The sequence below is a fragment of the Erithacus rubecula genome, assembly GCF_903797595.1.
Source record: "Erithacus rubecula genome assembly, chromosome: 5".
NCBI lineage: Eukaryota > Metazoa > Chordata > Aves > Passeriformes > Muscicapidae > Erithacus > Erithacus rubecula.
In genome coordinates this window covers 48,840,727-48,856,166 of record NC_136687.1, presented here as the reverse complement: position 1 = coordinate 48,856,166, position 15,440 = coordinate 48,840,727, and the positions used below count along the sequence as shown (strand labels likewise).

At 38.0% G+C, this 15,440-nt stretch overlaps 1 long non-coding RNA gene across 1 annotated transcript in view; it reads right to left on the bottom strand.

Annotated features, from left to right (window-relative positions):
* LOC306802863 overlaps positions 1 to 15,059 on the bottom strand; it is a 30,413-nt gene extending 15,354 nt beyond the window's left edge. The window contains exons 1-2 of the long non-coding RNA XR_013774497.1: positions 14,941 to 15,059; positions 13,334 to 13,413 (exon numbers count right to left, since the gene is read on the bottom strand). This is a non-coding gene — a long non-coding RNA (uncharacterized lncRNA). The remainder of the gene's footprint in view (positions 1 to 13,333; positions 13,414 to 14,940) is intronic.
* Between the last annotated feature and the right edge of the window lie 381 nt (positions 15,060 to 15,440).

Here is a 15,440-nt window from a genome sequence, read left to right as displayed (position 1 = left end):
ATATCCCTCTCTCCATGCTGTCACACTCCCAGAAGGTATGAGCAAAAATTTGGGAAAATAAACAGTCAGTCACTCGAAAAATCTGAATGTGAAATAATACTACTATCTCTATAAGATTTGGTGAAAGGATTGTGCTTTCAGTAAATTGAGTAAAGTGAAAAAAAAGCTGCAAGCAGAGGCATTGCTTGCTGTGGAGCTCAAAAAAAGGCATTGCACTGCTTACAGCCAAACATGATCATGTCCAGAATCTTCAGGTGGAACTTTGTGGTGCACATAAGACAGAGGGAGAGAACCTCACGGGAAGAATTGCAGGACATAATGTCCTCTGAAACAAGGTACTGTAGCTCAGAGCTTTCATGTTCAGTGGAGGAGTTGAGAGATGGTGTAAAAGTCTGTTCTTATAAAGAGCAGAATGTAAAGTTTGAATCAACATCTGATGATGAGGTGGTAGCATGCTAACCCTTAATTAAAACTGAAACCACAAACTATTGCCAGGGTCAGCAAACTGCTACTAAAACAGCTACCAAGATATCCAAGACTCCTCGTAAATCAGGTGAGTTCCAAACCCATTCAATATAAATGCACTGGAATGCCAAGAAGCTGGATGTACTTCCCAGACAGCAGAGTTAAAAATCACCAGAGTAAACAGAGTATTATTTACCAAAATGAGAAGCTTAATTCATGTCTCCTGGTTGAGATACAGAAGAATGATGTTCTTAACCCTAAAAGAAATTGTATCTAGAGCTGCTTGTCTACTTCCCACAAACAGCCTCACTTCCTCCAGACATGAAATTAAATGGAGGAGACCCCCCTGTAAAATGGGGGAAGATGCAAGAACAGTGCAGCAAGCACCTAATGAAACAGAAATTAAAACTCCACCTGAGAGAAACCAAATAGAAGCAGTTAAACAACTTTTATCACTAAGGGGTAACTTGCAGGGAAGTTTGTGTTGTTTTCATTTTCTAGGTATAGCAGCACCTCCTTCACTGAAGATTAAAGGAAGCATTTCCAAGTAGGGGTGCTCTAACAGTTAATTTTTCATGTTTTATGAACTACCCAGCAAGGCATAAGCATTACCTATAAAATTCTTCCAACTCTAAGAGGATGTGGTCTAGAGAGAACTCTGTTTTAAAGCCTTTGAAGTATATGAACACACCTCCTTAACAAACCCATTCACACTTGTTTCACTGTGCAGACAAAATCAGTTGTATTATGGGGCCTGAAGATCCCCTTGAGGCTTGGTGTAGACACTCTAATGTGTTTTAATATGTGACATGTTGGGAAGCTCTCTCCATGGGATTTAAAAATCAAGACCTGTTGTGTAATTCAAGACTTATTGGGCCCATATCCAAGAGATGTAGCATTGAGGAATCCCTCAACACCCACCAACCAACAAAGGACATTCCAATCCTTGGGACTCACAGGATGGGGGCAGTGGCTAGTGAGAATTGGGTTTATAATTGCAATTGGCTTGGCATTTTAAAGACTAGGATAGTTATTGTTCACTGTATGATTAATCATGTTTTTACTTATGCTGTTTCTGTCTTTTCTCCTACTATCCACTATCTTCATCACCCCCATGGACAGCTTGTGAACTGAGGAAACATCCTGAGAAACAGTGTTTGAGCCGAGTGGTGATGCAAGAAGAGATTATTGGGTGCAATTTGCTTTTAAGTTTCTCAGGTGGGTATTTTTGTGGTTAGTTTGGGGTGTCAGTATTAATAATTTGACTCCCCTTGTACAAATCATAGTTAACATGGAGCATCTTTCCAGGATGGCAACGTGGTGTGAGTATGAATTAACAAATGCACCAAACACCAGATCATTTTTTGATCATTTCCACTAAAGTAGTACATTAATAGCAATATTCATGCCAAGTAGCTCATTTTTGCAAATAACAAGTATGCAGTTACTCTATTTGCATTAATTCTCAAAATACAGCTAAAAAAAATGAGGCATATCTTGTCATATTTTTTCACATGCTGATCTGTGATATGCTACAATCAAACGATTATTTTCCTTGACAAGTGTACTTCTATGAAGGGACAATGCCAAATATTGTACAAAACAAACCAGCTTACAACCTTCCACACCAGGTTAACCAAACTATTTAAAAAGATGAAATGCAGTTGCAGGCCCAAAGCCACAGTTCACAACAACCACTTTTGCTCCCCCATTTTGAATAAAACTACTAACAGTGACTCTCAAAAGGAAATCAGAGAAGCTTCAAGCGCCAGGATGTGTGATTAGACTGACTGTGTGAATAGCCTTTTTATCTCATTTTTTTTCCTTTTTTTACAGGAGCTTCAACATAATTTCCAATGTCATATTTGAATTCTCTTTACCAGTCACACCAACGTATCTGTAAACTTGATCCCACTCTCTGCACAAGTATTGAAACAGATGGTCACACCTCATTTAATTTAACACTTCTTGCTTTATCTTTCCTTCTGATGACCCTCTGTGAATCATAGCTGTTAAGCTAAATCACAGTATTTAAACTGCTTTTGAGCCATAAACAACACTCCCTTGAGCTTTCTATGACTCTGACCTTTACCAGACACCATCATTTTAATTTATATACCTGACCACAAACTCTCATCTCATCTCTATGAAACCTAATTGGTAAAAGATTACTGCCTTTGGACAGACTCGGGACTACCAGCAAATCAGAACAGTTGACATGCAGCCAGCATGCTTTCAAAATGATTGGGCATCAGAGTTCTATCCTCTACTACTCCCCATTACTGTTAGGGAAATAACCAGTAGCCATAAAACACAAATACAAAGAATTCCATTGAATTTTAACTGCAAAATTTTTAAGGGTAAAAACCATGGGGAAAAAAGAAAAAAACAAAAAACCAACAACCACTCAATTTATTGACTAGGATTCTGAAAATGCCTTTGAAATAACAGGTGATCAAATCCCTATTATGAAATTCCACAGAAATTTTTTACAGGAATATGGAGAAAGAAGAGTTGATTCTTACAGGGGAATCTGGAAAAGCTTTCTGCCCCAGAGGGAAGGGTTGCCAGCTCCCCAAAATGATCAGAAAAATCACTCTATAATTAAATGCTAATGCAGCATGTAGGATTGGAAGTTATTGGAAGGCATGACCACAGGTATGTTTGGGGATGAACCATCACACTAAATCTCTGGGTGGACCAGTTAATCAGAGCAGGGCAAAATCAAACTCCTGAGAGTTTCAGCAAGGTCCCATAGATAGATACTGCTTGCCCTCAAAACATCAGAAATTTTTCTAAGACATTTTATTCCCTTTTTAGTATTAAAGGAAAACACCCCAAAAGCCATTTAGAAATAAGGTTGATCTTGCATATTGGGCTGAGCCTTCTGTGGCTTTTCACATATCTAAAACATTCCCTCCAGAACTTTTAATGTAGAGTTCTCTACATTTGATCAAATGCAAGTATCAGAGAGGTATAGCCAGGGGAAAAAAATAGAATATAAAAACTTTTGTGTGGGAAATTTATATTTGAATCAATACATAAAGAGGTTCTTAAAATATTTTTTATATAATTCCTGGACAAGAACAAAATAGTTATTGTAGACTCAACGTGTTTCCATTGAAACATGTACAGTGTTTCAAAGCCTACAAAAAATAATTTCCCTGTCAAGCATTCAAGTATTTCTAAAGTATAAGCAAAGGAAAAGAGAGTAAGACAAAAGCAGAGATGTCATAAAAAAAACTCAACTGCCATACTGATGGAAAAAATTGCCTAAATTTTTTAGCCTCTCATGTTATAAACCTGCAGATCTGACACAGCTCAGATTTATTTAAATTACTCTACTTTACCAGTGAAATATGGGAGATATCTTACATATATTCAGAAATTTTTGCTCAGAGAAGAATTTGGCACTCAGCTTTTGGAATTATTTGTGTTGAAGCAGGTTGACTCTGAGTGCCACAGCTGTAGCAGAGTTTTCATTTACATTCTTACTGGATTTTGGTGCAATTAAATTTTGAACTCTAGGCAAGGTCTTCCACGTTGTGAAAAATCCAGAGCTGACTCTGAAGAGAGCACACAAATAGAAATGGCAAAACCTTCCTTTTTCTGTCCAATGTCCTTTATTTTCAGGCAAATAGGCTCATGCATAACACCCTCCTGTGCACCAAGTATTGGTAAAATACTCTTTTCATGTCAGGAAACAGATTTGTGTGCTCTAAAGATATTGGACATGCACAAGTGGAGACAACTGACTGAAAGAACTATTCTGTTCTCAACAAAGCCACAGCAAACTCTTCTAGGCTGTCTAAAAACGCATCTGGATATGAAGAAACATAGGTTATCTAATAAAAAAAAATCAGAGGGACAACTCAGAGCTCCTAAATTTTTTACCTAGGAAACAGAAAGTTGACATTTCAAGTCCACTGTCAAGGTGTCTATTTACATCCCATTAGTGAGAATTAGTTATGGTCAGGACTCTGAGAAGGGCCTAAAAGAGCACAACAATAATAGCTGCATGCTCCAATTCTCCCAAGTCCCATCCAATTACACCATAAATGCTCCATTCCTTTCAGAATGCACAGCCATGTGCAGCCTCTTCTCATCATCTAGACCCATGCACCAGTATTCCCAAATACTATTATTTCCCCACAAATTATACGTCTCACACAAGGAAAAAAAATAAAAAATAAAAAAAAAAAAATAAAAGGGAGAAATGAAACTCCATACATAAACAGTATTTATCTCTGAAAAGAAAACATCCAGTGTGGTTGTTCAGGGGTTACAGCTAATGTAAACCATTATCCAGAGGGACAAAAAATTCAAAGCACAGTTATATACAGAGGAATTTATGCTCATATGAATACAACAAACTATTTTCAAGGTCTCTATCCAAACATATCCATGTCTCCAGCTAGTAAACAGTCATATTTCAGGACAAAAATGATCCAACATGAGTTCAGAAATCCTACTTATACAGGTGGGAACTTTCCCAGTCATGGTGACAAAATGGCAAAAATTGTCCACAGACATATTGAAAAAGTCAATTTTAAGATAATACATCTAATGAGCACACTTTAAGTCACACTGTTTTAGCATTTGTGATGCATTTGGACTTGCTCTTTAAATCTTGTTTCTCTTGCTAGTGATGCTTCTTCATCATCACATTGAAATAAAACACATGTGATGGCATTTATGTGATGGCTTAAATATGTGAACAGCAGCAGAATTTCATAGCCAGAAATATAGTGCTAGCACTTGCATCTTCAGACTACATTAATTTAAATCATTACTACATTAATTTAAAGTTTCTACTACTTTTAGAAATGCACATTCTAAATGTAGTTCTTCCAGCTAGCCAGAAATAAAGGGCATTAGACAAAGAGAGCATTTTATAAGGAAACACCACTCAGAGCAATTCCAACCTGAAACTGACACTGTAGAGTACAAGATACATTTACATTCTTTAAAAATCCTACACAATTTTGAAACACTCCAAAGGAAATGTCACAGGCTGCAGGATCCCTCATACAAGCCTTGCAGTGTCCTCAGAGGGTGTGCAATGCACACACACACCCTGCAGCACATGTCCCATCTAGAAAACCACTGCTCACCCCAGGGGTACTCACCAAGCCTCTCCAGCTGTGAAATCCTGATTTCTGGGGTGCTCAGCTCACAGGGCCTCAATTCTTGCATCTTCCCAAGTATCTTTTGGAAAGTACCTGCCCAGGTGATGCAGATCACCACTCCTCCAACCAAGGTCACCACTCCTCTAATCAAGGTCAGCAGCACTGCCTGCCATCAAGGCTTGTTTCTACAACTCCAAGTTTCTAAATTTTGCTTTGTAACTTAAGGTATCATTTAAAATTAGAACATTTCAGCTGCTCCTGATTCAAACCAAGGAGCCAAAGGTGTCCCACACCACACTCTTGAGACATTCAGCCTCTGTGATTTTGCAAACTCATCCACAGACCAACCTAAACAATTTTTCCTGAAACCTGATGTTTCAAGAAGTACTATGATACTAATGAGAAACTGCTAATGTTTTTATTTTGCTTATAAAACACAGCTGAGCTGTTTACTTTAAAGCATAAGATGAAATATTAGTGGTAAAGTATTTCTTATTTATTGTCATAAGGTTTACCAGACTTAAACAATGTAAAAGATTCCATCTCTATGAATCTTTGTCACTGTCCCTGAAGACTGAGTAACATTTAGCCAGGCTCTACAAGTAACCTTTAAGATGCTTCTTACAAAGGTGCCATGAGAGATACTTAAGGTGCAGAGTGCAAATTTTCCTTGTTAATGCGGGGATGAAGGAGAGGGAAAAGGAGAACAGAGCACCCAAAAAGTATTGTTCTTTATTTGTAGTGTATTACATGCAAAAACTTGTTAAACTAAGCCAAGGCATACTATAGATAAATATTTTAATTATGTCTCTTAGGTATGTTTGGGCTCTCTCAAAATAAAAAAAAAGTAAAATAAAAAAAAACAAAAAAACAGCACCTTTAGAAACAGAAACAATCCTAAACTGAAATGAGACAGACAAGATAAAGATTTTCCTTGAAGAATTTACAGCCAAGCAAGAAACATAGGAGGTTACAGAGAAGAACCATTTGTATCTCCAAATCAGATGTGCACAGGAGGGAAAGATCCATCAGTCAACTTTCATACAGGGTGGAAATGCATTTGTTGCTGCATTTTAGTGGTGGAACCCCTAGATAATCCAGCCATTTTACTCAACTCCAAATTCATATGAAAAAAATCTGCCCCTGTAAATGTAATTCTAAAGGCTAACTTTTACCTAGAGATTGTATGCTTTCCCCATGAAAAATGTTGTTTCCTGATGAGGAGCTATTAATAAAAGCTGTTAACTTACCCCTCAAGGCTGGTAACAGATGTGAGGCAGTCATGTCACAATTCACATGGTCAATACACCTTACTTTTGAGTAGGCCATTTTAAAGAGAATAAAAAGTTAAGCCTTTAACTCTTACCAGAAAAAAAAAAAAAAACCACCACAAAAAAAGACACCGAAAACATGTTTACATGTCATTAATTGCCTGATAAGTGTTAGACCATTTACTGATCTTAAGGTTCCAACAGCAAGGCACATAACCTTAACTAGGAAAATTTAAAAAAAATTTAAAAAAAAAAAAAAAGCCAATGCCAATAACATTCTGAAAGTCCTGTTTAGCCAAAAAAAAAACAAAACAAAACAAAAAAAAAACCAAAAAAACAAAAAAAAGAAAAAAAAAAAAGAAAAAAAAGGTAAACTTTAAGATACAATCATGCAGAAAGCATCTGAATACCATGATCACAGACAATATGAATCATAAGTTACAACCAATGGACCAAACTCAGTTGCATGCCAAATTTTTTTTCTAAAGTCTACCTTAGGATGACTTTACTTGGTATTAATGTGTTGCATTTAAAATGTCAAAATAAAATCTGGCTAATTTTGGGTAAGCCAATTCACTTGCTATCTTTGCTGCCAATGCCTGCAGATCTTTCATGAAGATAAATTTGTCCTCTAAAAGTCTATAACAGTTTTATTGACACTGAAAACTGCAGAAAGAGCATTAAAATATTCAAACCATTCCACAAGTTCCAAAAATCACAGATGCTTTTTAAATTTTGAAACTGCACCAGAGTTCAGATATCTGGGTGAGAGGCAGAAAACAAATGAACAAGTTGGAAATACTGGGAATGAGGCAAATACAGCACAGCAAAGAGTAGCAGAACTGCTACAGGGATGCAAGTTTTATCTGTCACTTCAATGGAATTGATGAAAAACCTCCAAAATCCAAAAACTTTGTTTGAGAGTGAGGGCTGGAGAGGTACAAATGATCTGAGTGATCATGTCTTGGACATGAGCACCCATTGTAGTTACCATAAATGCAGTTAGAGATTTTCCTGGAGAATGCTGAAAATCACAATCTCTTTTTCCAGGAATAAGGAAATAAATGAGGTATCTGCTTCAGAATAACCCACAGACTCGCTTCAGCCCCAGATTCTTCTGTGTAGCTCAGTTTTTCTGCAATTGATGTCATCTGCTTCAGACTGAGGGAAATGGCATCATACTTGACATGTATTTATGCTCTGTGATTGCTGTTCTGCATAGATCATCAAGTGCTTTTTTATTGTCTTCTGGCAGAAGAGTGTAGAAGGTTCCTAAAAGTCTTCACAAATAGATGTGGAGGAGATCAAATATGTAATCAGAAGAATTTATGCCTCACAGTAGTCCCTAGACAAACATTTGTTCATATGGCACTGCTGTTAAACCTCATTCAGCCTACAGATACTACAGTAGTTCAAGTACAAAAGAGTTATTGTCATAATCAGTGTCACTTTTTAAACAATGCTTTGTGATTCTAATATTTCACTTTTCTTCTGAGCAGAGTCATCCAAACCATTATGTAAATTCTCATATGTTTGCTGTTGAGCTCCAATATTGCTCTTTCCAAGACCCAGCCAGGTCTTATAAAAGCTAGTGCTGGTAAAGACCTTCATCAAGCAGGCACTGAAGGAAAAAAAAAAACCAAAAAACATGCAGTCATGCATGTGTTAGTTCCTGCTGGAGCTAAAAAAGTAATCTTACACTTGCCTCTTTCCCTGGCACTTAGTAAAAAGGCAGGTCAGTCTGAGCATTCCTACTTGGTGTCAGTGGGTGGGAATTGTCCAAAAAGGCACACCAACATGTAAAAAGGAGCACACAATTGTAACTGCAGACAAGCAAAGCAGAATCTGGGCACAAGCTATGGCAGCAGTCCTGTGCATATCAGTCATTACTCAGTGTCACACTATTTTTTAGAGGAAAAGGAAAGAGATAATTTGAGTACACAGAACAGAGGGAAATATGAAGATGACTATATATTATTCATGAAAAGATCAAGCCTTGGAAAACTAACAGGGACAATGTTTACAGCCTTTCATTGTACTGGTGTCTAAAAACCTCACTGTCATCCAGATTACTTCACAAAATCAGTTTGAAGCATCTGGGCTGTTTATGTGCAGCTTAGTGTTGCTCCTTTTGTAAAACACACTCACATGCAGATGTGGCTGGAGTGACCCAGAGGGACTGACTTGCCTGCACCAGCTACTGCTGTAGCCAGAGTGGGAACAGAGCAGTCACACACTCTGCCTGTGTTTTCAGCCTGTCTGATATTCCCCCCTGATGTAGGCAAGATATGCAGCACCTCTATCTCCTGGCAATGAGACTCTGGCATGTCCTCCACTACAGAAACAGCCTTTGTACTTTGTGCAAATCCAAACCCACCCCCTGGTGTGGGGAATTTGTTTTATACCAAGGTCAATCATGCCCGTTCTTTTTGGTAAATGTTGATTTGTTAAGCTGCTTTCTCATGAAGGATATAGTCTTAATCCCTTAGATTTTTCTTTAAAATACAAAATTATTCTTAACCTTTACTGGTAAGGACTGCAGATAGCTTGGATCTGTGAAGCCCTCCTTTTTTCCATGGCCTATTTGCTGGATGCTGTCTCAATAGATATAAAATGCACACTTGAAATACCAGTGGGCGCCTTGAGTTCCAGCAAAGGGCAGGTTGGTGACATGGGAAACAGCAGTTTTGGCAGGCCAGCCACAGAGCAGCAAGCAGAGGGTCACTGTGTTTGCCTGGCAGCTCTAACACCTTTTGTCTCTCCTCATGGTTAACTCACCATTTCCACACTGTTTGTCCTGGGTCACATTCTCTGAGAAAACCAAGAAAAACCACATGGACCCCAATACCCCATCTCGGCAACAGAAATCCTACCTTAAAGCAGATTATGACATGGAAGTTGGCTGAGGACTCCAAATAGGGACTGAAAGTTGTTCAATTTACTACCATAGACTCTGTACAGTTCCCCTGAGCAGTGTCAATCATTTTGTATATCCCTTGCACAAGGCTCTGTCAAGGCATCACTTTATACTCATGCATGGTTTACTCTGTAATAATAGCTAATCAATTTGCAAGCCACATTTGAAAAAAATAATAAATAAAAAAGAGACAGGCAATCCCATGCTTTCAGCCTCCATGGGGAATAGAAATTGTCTGAGTGCAGAAAAGAAAGCTGACAACACCATTCAGGAAATTAAGAGTTCTGAATATGTTTCTCAAACTGCTTTTAAGCATCCTCAAGAAAGTCAATATAGACTAGACAGACATAAAACAAAAAAAGCAAGCCTAACCCTGGAGAATATAATAGAAAGCAAGTGGTCAAAAAACAGCAGGGAAGAAAACAAGATGTTTTCATGAAGGAATTTTGTTCACTTGGGGAAACAATGGGGAAGAAGCCATGGACAACTATGGGAGCAGGACACAGAACAGGGTAAGAGAGCACATTTATGTGGAGAGCTTCATGAAAAGAGAAGTTGCCATGGATGGGGAAGCAATAAAAAGACTGCATGTCTGTAAAGCAAAGCTTAAACATGGTTGGTCTGAACAGTATTTGGTACACACAGAACATGATGGAATGGATTTAAAACAGCCAGTGGATGTGAACAGTGAAATGGGTATTAATCCAAACTGGGAAGAGCCACCGTATCAGAGATGTAGTCCACACAGGAACAAGAGACATATAATAAGTAGGTATGTTATTATAAGAACCATGTGATGCAAATCAGTTACTTTGCAGCAATGCAGAGAAACATGCAGCTTTTTAAAGACAGGCAATTGGCATGTTCTGTTCCATTCTATAAAGTCTTGCACACCACCAGTATGAAGTTTAGCATACAAGACTGCACCACATAAGGTAATGGAAAAAAAAACATACTAAGTCCTATGCCCCAGTCTGTTTGATCCAATGTACTAAAAAGGAAGGCATTTCCATCACTCCCTTTTTAACAATTTCACAGGATGAAATATCACTATGCACCTATACATTTTAGGTTAGACCCTTGATGCCTGGAGAGGCCACCTAGAACAGAGGCTGGACAGAGTTAAAGGAATAAAGTAGGTACTTTAGGCCTTTAAATGAAATACGTTGGGCAGTACAAGAGCCTGGCCAAGGCTACACTCAATATGGACGAACGGTGAGGAGTTTTCACACTTTTATAAGTTCTGGTCCATTTACATATTTACATATTAATTGTCCAATTACAGATTCAGATTATGAAGTCCCATTCTCCCAAATTTCTCCCTTCAATTTGCTGTTGTTTGTACTTTTTGGGCCCAAAGCTGCAACGGTGTCCTTGGTTCCCAGGCTGGAAAAGGATTGTTTTGTCTAACTAAACCGTGAAGAGAACTTGACACTTTCTATGAAGTCCAGAGTTAAATACTAAAGTAGTATAGAATCTGGAAAATATGAAAGCTGAAACTTAAGGCATCACCCTCATTTGACATAAATAGCTGCAGCCTCACTGAAACCTGTAATTTTCAAGTAATTCCCCCTTCACCTTACTTCCTTTGGAAGGAGGCAGCTGAATTTCAGTTTGCTTGTTTGGCACCTCCACCCTCATGGTCAGCTTGGCCTGGATATATGTTTTCTTTTTGTCTTAGCATGCTATGCATTCTGTTTTACAGATAATTACGTTAAACATCTTCTAACTCCCCCCACATATGCACTCTGTAATGACTGAAGATTATAACACAGTAACTGCTTTAAAAGTGACAAAGCAAACAAACTGACTCACTCATCCCCTGATTTCCCTATTCATACAATTAGCTGTTTGAGTCAAATTTCTTTATCTTTTCCAAAACCCTCCAGAAATTATTAAGTGTTTATTATTATTCCCTAAACCCAAATCAATTATTCCACCACATCTCCAACCCAACCAACATGCATATAATGTCTGCTATGGTTCTTGCTGGGCTGAAGCTACAGTATGCCTTTGCATCATAGCAACAGCATTATCACTTACAGTTACCAGGCAAGAGCGACACACAAAGGCACAGTGGCTTCAAAGCATCAACAGAGTATCAGCACAGAAAATCTCCAAAACTATTATTTGCATTAGCAGCTGAAAGTAGCTTCTGTGAAACTAATGACTACTTTGTGTCTCTTCAATCAGTTAATTTTGGACAGAGCAGAACTAGCTTTTTTTTTTCCTTAGTTTGGTGGGTCATCGCCCTAGTGAGAAACAAAAATGAGCCACAGAAATGGGACAGATGAATCTTTACAGAAAGCTTCCAAGTGGGTTTGTATATGCATTGTGAATACTGAGGGCCCTAAGAAAAATGAAGGAGAAAAATAGAGTATTTCACCATGAAAAACAGCAATTCATTATCAAGCAATTAGCTTAGTAATAAGTTCCCATTTCTCACTTTGGGAAATTTCCATGGATATTGGTAATATAATTATGATAAAGGTTGAAGACATACTAGAGTACTCAACTATTAACAGTCCACAAACAATTTGTCTTATGACAGACAGGAGAGGATCCAATTACACTGAACATTTCAAGGAAAGATTGAATGTTTGCCAGACAACTCTCCATTGATTGCTTTTAAAGCATAGTACTGGACTGCTGAAGGGAAAATACAGAATCTTGGCTCCAGGTAATTAAGTTTCACACTGCTCTCTTCTTAAACCCTAATGAAGCTCCCTTGAAGTCTTCATTACCAAAGGGTACTTTTTAATAAAAAGCAGAGAGCCACACAAAGGTCCTATTTCCCTCTCCTTCTCTATAAATTTTTGACTATTATACATTTCTCAGGACTCAGTAATGTCTTTGAAGTGAGTAATGATGGCCTGTAAAGGGCAAAGGGTGAGGGATACATAATGATAGAGGGCAATATTCTCAGAAATATGAAAAAGCTGGAACCTGAAGAGAGTCTTAGAAGAGAGAATGGGGGCATTGACAGAGCAAAGAGCAGGAGGACAAGGAAGGCAGAGCTATATCAATATTTGGTAAATGGCCTTACCCTGAAGTTAAACTGATGAAGCTAAAAAGCAAAACCTTAGAAACAGTAGTTTAATCTAGATTTCATAAGGTAAGGAATAAGATTGCTTACTGCCACTGGTGGCAGTGCTTCCTTCCAGGAAGCATCTGTTCAGATATTTAAAGTGCTCAGTATATCTGGCACCGCTCTCCACAACAAAGATTTCCATCCAAGGACAGTGAATCCCTTTGCTCCAACCACAAATAAATACTGTTGAGCCAGCTGAGGTATATAGGCTACCTCAGGGAATGTGATCCCTTCTGTTGGCTTTGCTGAAGATAAAGTCTTTGGTTTGCACAGGCTGGGTGGTGATATTTCAATGTGTCCTAGTGCTATCCAACAAACACCAAAGTGCTTTAATACAAGCTCCCTGTGAAGTCACTGAAAAGCATATTTTGGATTACTCTTAATTCCCAGCACAAACATACAAGCATTTGCATAAATATTTTCCAGAATATTACAGTTGGAGATTTTGTTGACTCAGTACCTGAGTGCTGGAGGAAAGTCAAGATGTGCAGTCTGTTTCCTCTTTTGCTGTCCAGTTGCCTGAATCCAAGCCAGGACCCACTAGGAGAAATGAATAAATGTTTTTTTGTAATTTCATTTTCATCTATTCTGTATGTCAATATGTGCTTTCACTATATTAATCCACATCCTTTCCTGTGTCTAAAACCTACCTTAAAAACAGGAGCTAATCTCTATCCCTTTGTTATGCATTGGCAAGAGACTTTGGCATATGAAGCGCCTCAGCACCATTTGTTAGATGGTCTGTGCCCACATAAAAGATTTTCCTGGAGTTTACAAGTTTGCACAATGCATTTTGGAGGAACAGTTATCAGATTATAATCAGATCAGATGAATTGTAAATAGCACATACAAAAGCAGAACCTAACAATTCCTAAAAGGATTAAGACAATAATAGCCACTAGTCACTATTTGCAATTACTGAAATGACCTTTTTGGAACACTAAGCATCTGAAGAGGCGACAATGGTCCAAGTCCGTGAAAAATTTCCATTTCCCAAAACAGAAAGTGTTGTTGATAAAGTATTTGAGGGTTTGGTTTTTTATTAGGAAAGAAACAACCAGAAAACAACATATAGAAACCTCTCCACCTTTGATGATCTAAAACTGATTCTTACTCAAGCAATTTATTCAGCTTTTGGAAGCACATCTGAATTTTACAGAGCTATGTGTCTTACATTTCCTGAAGTTCCACATACTATTTAGATATAGAAAAGAATGCTAATAGTGATTTCCCTTGTAAAGCTTATGGCCATGGTTTCTATATCTTGCTGCACTTGTTAAGACTCTCTAAAGCTAGGATTTATCTTTCTAATTTCAGGATTACTTTTATTTAGTTGAGGCTGTAGCTGTCATTTATCAGTAGCTGCAAGAGAAGTTCATTTACAAGAAGGGGTATTTTGGAGCAGGTAGAGACTAGTATAATCTCTTGCTTTTAAAAGTACCTATTAAAAATACAGTCAGAATGTTGCATTAGACAGCTTAGATGCTAAATCTGCACTAGAGACATATTAGCTGAAATGTGATAACAGAAGTGCAAGTAAATCTGAACAACTAATGATGGTGTACAAAGTAAAAGCATTTCCCCAAAAGTATCATACATGAACAAATACCCTACCTATTCAGGCAAGGAGCTTGAACTTAGATTCTGCAGTTCAGGAGTATTTGTAACAGCTCATATAAATTATGAATTATCACAGAACCAGCCTTTGCATCCAAACCAGTTATTACTTTGCACCACTTCATTTGGCAGAGGAAATTGAGTTCTGTTTAGAACTGCCTAACCACCAGTGATAAGCCAAAGCATCCATTCCAGGTCTTTGACATTACAGATAAGGGAGAAGAAACTGATCTTCTGATTGTAGCCTAAGGAGCAAAATGTTCTGTAGTTCCCTGCTAAGATGAACAAGAATCCATCATCGATCCAGGAACAAACAATTTTAGATCAGCTGGAAACTACATTTTTCAAATGCTCCACTTGGAGAAAAATACTTTAAGTTTTACATTTTTATTCACTTATGACCAGCTCCAAGATAATGCTACAGAGTAATGTCATAATAATGGTGATCACCTGTGCCACAGGGCATCACAGCTGCTTCTATGTTCAACTGGCCTCTTAGTCCTCAGTCTTTTACATCAGAGACTCAAGACAGTGCTACTGACAACTAATGAAAAATCCTCTCTAGCAGCAGAGGCCTTTGCATTCCTTCACTTACAAGTCCCAAGTCTTAATACCCTTCCTCAAGCTGCAGTCTAAATGCAGGCTGTTATGACCTTAGGGGATTCAGGTGTGAAAATGAACCAGCTTCACATGCATTCTGGAGGGGCACATCAACAAGATTATACAAGCTGATAGGAGACATGTTACCCTCATAATCACACTTCCCAGTGGATGTATCTATGCCAAAACTCATTGCAGCAGGGATAGTGATAAGCAAATGTTCAGTCCTAGGGTGAGAGTAGGAAAAGCTGTTTTTTCATGCTATTGATAGACGATTTGTACATTTCTTCTGGAGTGTACTTTTATGGTTGTGCGTATTTTAGGCCCAGGACTAATGGGACTGGCATTCA